The sequence below is a fragment of the Haemaphysalis longicornis genome, unplaced genomic scaffold, assembly GCF_048455015.1.
Source record: "Haemaphysalis longicornis isolate Haplotype H1 unplaced genomic scaffold, Haemaphysalis longicornis Haplotype H1 scaffold_1, whole genome shotgun sequence".
NCBI lineage: Eukaryota > Metazoa > Arthropoda > Arachnida > Ixodida > Ixodidae > Haemaphysalis > Haemaphysalis longicornis.
In genome coordinates this window covers 97765141-97771210 of record NW_027526203.1, presented here as the reverse complement: position 1 = coordinate 97771210, position 6070 = coordinate 97765141, and positions in this window count along the sequence as shown.

The following is a 6070-nucleotide window of genomic DNA, read 5'->3' as shown; positions in this document are numbered from 1 at the left end:
GATGGGAATCTAATTAAAACTTTGGCCTCCTGATTCCTCGACTCCCAACAAATCCGAAGAGCCTCAGGCCTATTTCTAAATAAAGTTGTCATTCATTCATTCATTCATTCATTCATTCATTATGTTCGGTTGGGCAGGCGAAGGGCAGGCGTCGCGTCCCGGCTGCGGCCAACGCTGGGCGAACGTCGGCGAACTTCGCCCCATGTGGACCGGGCTTTACTCCGCACCCATTCGGAACTTCGATAGTGCTATGCAGAAGTTAGCGAAGAGGCGTTGTATGAATGAGCAAGTTAAAACCATGTATGTCCGGCAGCCGACACGCACGGGTCAATGGCACCTCAATGGCAGCTCCTGCGGTGGTCGGAAATGGTCCCCGTGAAAAGGAGGCTTTCGCTGAAGGCACTTTCCACCGCACTCAGCCAATGCGAAAGAAGGGAGTGAACACCACCAGCTCGGGAAGGCGCGGTATGGCTGCCGAGTGGTGATGGCTGTTGGCATCGGTGTGCACGATGAGAAAGACTGGACGAGGATTACGGTTCGCAGCCCGGTCTGTGACGCTGAATAATGGCTCGCCAATCTCTGCGCGGTCGCCGCCGCCGCCCTCGCATAAACTGCTGGAAGTGACGCGGCGGCGGCTCAGCCCGCTGTGCACACGTTCGGTCACTGCCGGAAAATTGTCCGCTACACGCACGGGGAACGGCCCGACGACGCCGGTACGACAACCTTTCCTCCGCTTATGTTGTCCCCTGACACCACAACTTTCTGCCGCCGGTGGAACGTATTATGTACCTCCACGTGCGAGTACGTGTTCTGGCACTCCGCAACGGTGACTGGCTGCTTCCTTTCCGAATAACTTATTGCCCCTATCAGTCATTATCGAGGGCTCTTCTCGGACAACCGACACCTCGCCTACCATCGTGTTTGCTTTCATTGTACGTTCTTTTTTGAGCAAACGAATAAATCATAAACATTTAAAAGAAACGGCAACCAAACGATTACTAAACATTTTAAGAAGGGAAAAAAAGAAAGAATTCCAGTTAGGTTTGCTCATGCGATTTGAAGCATACATGAACTCAACCACGCAAACCGACTTTGTCGTGAATGAGTGGCTATATTGTTGGTTACGGTCAAAGACAGTTTATATGGCATGGCCAGCGCGAGTCTATTAGAGAGCGCTTCCCGTAAACCACTATTATGAATGGGAATGCCCTGGAGAAACATCGGCGTTCGAACTTTCTCCAACGCCTAACGAAACTTGTTTTCTAACATCGATTAGCGGCTAATCCAAGAGTCAATATCTTCGAGGATTGACTCTCATGAATCCAATTTGGTGATATTTTACTTGCTTGTAAGTTAGTGGGCGGGGTCAAATGTGTTCTCTCTTCAGTGCCTGTATTGCAGAGACGGTAACACTGCTATGTTTGGGATGTTCAACCCGATATATTCTCCAGTTCGTCCCGGAGACCTAAAGCAGTACGCAGAGAATTTTGTTTTGAAATGCGCTTGAACGCCCTTCCAACGTAACCAGCATGATGAAACCTCGAGTTCATGTGTTCATCTCATGCGATGCGTTTTTTAGTGTATTTGAAATAAATGAGAATGGTGTACGCTTATCGCGACTTGACGCTCCCCACTAAAACCGATGACTCGAACGGTGCTTAAAAAATTCTCGGAAGCTTAAGCATGCTTACGTGCTGTAGATACGAAAGCATTATGGCTTCCCTTTCGATACTTGCCAAAGGCTTCTTTACTGCTACATAGTTTTAGTTCTTCCTTCGCTTTAATTTCTTCGTCTTTAGGGGATAAGTACTTCCACAGGTATTCCCACAGGCAGTACTTGCACGCTGACGACCACTGTCGCTATATATTTCTTACAATCAGAGTTCTCCGTCTCTGGTGTGCATCCGTTGTACTGGAGTCCCGTCAGGCGCACCTGTCACGCGATATCACGCCAGCGCCGCTCCCACTAGACTAACTCTTGCTCTACTGTTGGCAATGTGCAATGTGCGTAGTGGTTACGCATTATAAGCTCTTACTCAGTAGTCATGTGTTCGATTCCCATCAAAGCTTGAACTACAGTTTTCTTTTCAAACTATAACGGCTTTTGTGACGAGTACAAATTATCTCTGCAAGTCATATTACTTAATCAAAATTAATCCGCATACGCACTTGTGCTCATATTTCGACACCTTTGTAGGTGTTTTTTACTCTTCGCAGCGGCGGTCATTTTCGGTACCGGGCAACAACGCAGTTTTTTGTACAATAGACCACTTTGTCTTCATGAAAAAAAAAAAACATGCTCTGAAGAGCGACATATAAAGTACACCAACTATATTGCATAACAAAAACTGACACTATTGGGAAATGAAATGTTAAATTAAGAAGTTGTGCGTATTTCCAATGACCACGTATTTAAACTACGTCTCTTCTGCCATAAAAAGGTTTAAACGTATTACCTTCGGTCTGGTTCCACTGCGAAGCGCCGTCGGGAAGTTGGGATCCTCTCTTAATTTTGTGCAGCAGGCGCAGCGCTATGCCCGCATCCGTTCGGTGCCAACACAATTTGTGGGGAGATTTCGGCTAAACTAGAAAAAAAAGTTGCAGAGACATCTAAGTTTGGATTATGATCCAAACTTAGATGTCGTTGCAACCTTTTTTGGATGTAAGGCGCGATATCGATACTGCGACTCGCACGGAGTGTTTTCCTACGAAGTTGCTGCATTTCCGATCTATGCTTCAGCAGCGGTAAATGCCATCGAAGGGGAAAAGACTTGCAATGAGGGTTTTCAATCACCGTAGCACAGGAGAGACAGTAACTTTCTGCGCTTCTGTGGCTCAAAATGTGAGCATGAAAGGTTAGCGTGCGAGGTGTTGGTCCGGTTCAGCGAGGAGGCGTGAGTGTCAGTTTATCAAAATGTTCATTCGGTGACGTCTTGGCAGGGCTGACCAATTTTGCTGTTTTCAGAGAGAGGGAGAGAGTGAATATGTTTGTTCGCGAAAAAAATATTGGTCGTTCATCGAATTGGATAAACCGATGGCAGAGAGCTCAAAGGTGGAACCTGAGTGTACGGCACCAAATGCAGCAGCTCCATCCCGTGCCCTCTGAATCAGCTCGCGCTGGTCTTGAGGCCACGAGCTGATAAATGTCTTGATAGAAGTACAATATGTAATGTTTGAGTGGTTATCCCCTGAGCATACCCTTGGTCATGGCTAGGTTGCGTGAAAGAGGGTTGATATTTTCCCGCTATTAGCAGAGTTTTATATAATGCCTGATATTCCCATCGAACACCTTAACGTGCATAGATTTTCAGATACTTGTGTTGGTTTATCGTCCACAGAGTTAGTGATTTTTCGGCATTGCGATCTTGTTGCAACAAGGAGGAAGATCGTGTCCCTAGGCATAGGATGAGGATTCGTTCTTAGCGTTTTTCGCGAAGGTCAGTGTTCTAGTCGTGGTCACAAGGAGCGCGCTATGCGAGTTCGTGTGCCTCTTTGTCAGTGCGTCGTTCCCTTCCAGACCATTGGGTTCGGTTGTCCAGGTGAGGTAAACGTTTTCCATTGCGGATTGGAATGTCTTCCCGAAGCGCTCAGTTATTCTGCCTGCCAAAAACAGTATGATGTCCTTTGAGAGTCTGCAATGATTTTACGCATCTATTTGCTACTTCCGCTATTCGGACTGCCAAGAAGATTGCTCGAACTTCCACTTACCCGCCGTGGTGGCTCCGTGGCTAAGGCGCTGTGCTGCTGAGCCCACGGATACGTGTTCGATTCCCTTCCTTGGCGGGTACGCTTTTCTGATTGAGGCAAAAAGCTAAAACGCCCGTGTGGTCGAGATTTGGGCGCACGTTAAATATCCCCAGGTAGTCAAAATTAACCAGGTGCCCTACAGTACGGCGCGCCTCATCGCCTGTAGAGCATCGGCGCGTGAAACGCCACGGTCACTCAATCAAGTCAATCAACTTCCACTTCTTTGTTCCTGTATGTTGGAGGGTCACGCAGTCACAAAGATTGCCAGAGTAGTCAACTACGACAAATGGGACCTCGTGATTTCCTACAACCAGGAGTCGCTGTACACTGTGGTCTCATGATATTGGAACTTTCCCCGAATAAACTTCAGCCTGCCACACTGCCTCTTTTTGTGTAGGAATCGACCCATGTTTTCGGTAGAGCAACGTTTTTATACGGTTTCGCTGGATCGGTACCATGTCTATCATGCCCTGCAGTAGTTTCTTTCTAAAGGGCTTACAAGCCCTTCTCAATGATGGCCCCTCCCGATTTTGGTTTCCGTCCGCTTTCCCGGTGCAAGAAGAGTCCGCTTTTTTCAAATGTGTTAGGAAGACACAAGCTGAGGATATATTCATCGTTATTATAACCAACATCCTGTTCAGGATGATTGCAGATTCGGCGGAGCCCTCAAGTTCGCTGCCTCTCCAGTTAACCTTCAACCGCTCTTGTCCTGCGCTTCTCGAGTCAAATCTTTGAAATCGAGGGTTGGACGCAAGCCCGTCTGGTCAGGAAAACACATGACAATAAAAACTGGCACCGCCCAAGAATGTTTAAAATCCAAAAAAGACGTTTCGGCTCCCGTACGGGTGTCTTGTTCACAATGAAAAGTAAGGGTGAAAGTGGGGGCGACTTTTCATTGTGAACAAGGCACCCGTGCGGGAGCCGAAACGTCTTTTTTGGATTTCAAACATTCTTGGTCGGTGCCAGTTTTTATTGTCGAGTCAAATCTTTGCACCAAATATTGTTATTTCTCCCCTTCACCGAGCCAATGGCCCTCCCCTTCTTCTAGACCCCACCCGCCGCGGTGGCTCAGTGGCTAAGGCGTTGTGCTGCTGAGCACGAGGTCGCGGGTTCGATTCCCGGCCGCGGCGGTCGCTTTTCTGATGGAGGCGAAAAGCAAAAACGCCCGTGTGTTCGAGATTTCGGCGCACGTTAAAGATCCCCAGGTGGTCAAAATTAATCCGGAGCCCTCCACTACGGCGCGCCTCATCGCCAGCGTTGCGTCGGCGCGTTAAACCCTACAATCAATCAATCAATTCTTCTAGACCCGTCTACGCACGTTCATTCCGTTACCCTTGTGGTCCACCCTTTGTTAGTTCGTCTTACGGCCAAAATTGCGAGGTTGAGGACTTCTTTATATGCTGTCCTGATGATGGTGTTTCCTGCACATTTTTGGTGTGCGGAAATTTGTGGTACGGTAGGCTCTACAATATTCGGGTCATGATCAGTGGTGGCGTGAGTCTTGCCGTTTCGTTTCTCATTTTTGTTGCTCCGCTCTCAGTTTGGCGTCTTGTTTGTGGGCAATTGGTTGAAGAATTCGTTTTTGGCAATTGCGAGTTTCGCACTGCCGCCTACCTCTAGAACCACGCCAACCATTATTACGTGACTTTTCAGTGGGAGGACAGCTGTTCCTATTTTTAGAGTGATTTTAACTTGGCCGCGTGGCGCCAACTATCGTTTGCTAAACCTAGCTTGCAGCGCGGTGACAGAACCTTGGGAATACTGAAAATTATTTTGAAAACTTACGTGATTAGACGCTACGTAGTTCGCTTTATTTTAGTTCTATTCTGCTTAAAATCTCTGCCTTTTTTATTTCTGAGAGACCGGCGTTAATCCTTTGCCCCCCGTTTCGGTTAGGTCATCCAGTGTTGGTGCTGGCATAAGCCCCGGTGGAAAACACGTCGCGGTGGCTCAGTGGGTAAGGCGTTCTGCTGCCGATCCCGAGGACGCGGGTTCCATTTCCGGCCGTGGCGGCCGTTTTCTTGATGGATGCAGAAAACAACAAACGCCACCGTGTCGAAATTTCGGCGCACGTTGAAGAACTTAAAGTTGTCTAAATTTTCCCGGAGGCTTCCACAACGGCGTGCCTCGTAGCCCACGTGTAGCTTCGGGGCATGAATTACCGGAGAGTTACATTTTTATTTATTCTTCTGCTGCAAACCCGCTTTGGTGTGATGACGTAAGCAGCGGGCACCGCTGGCGCCCGTGTCTGCCGGGAATGCTAGTACCAGAGTCCTTCATGGGCATAGAACAAACTTCAACGCGCAGGCGCGGCACCTTCTGA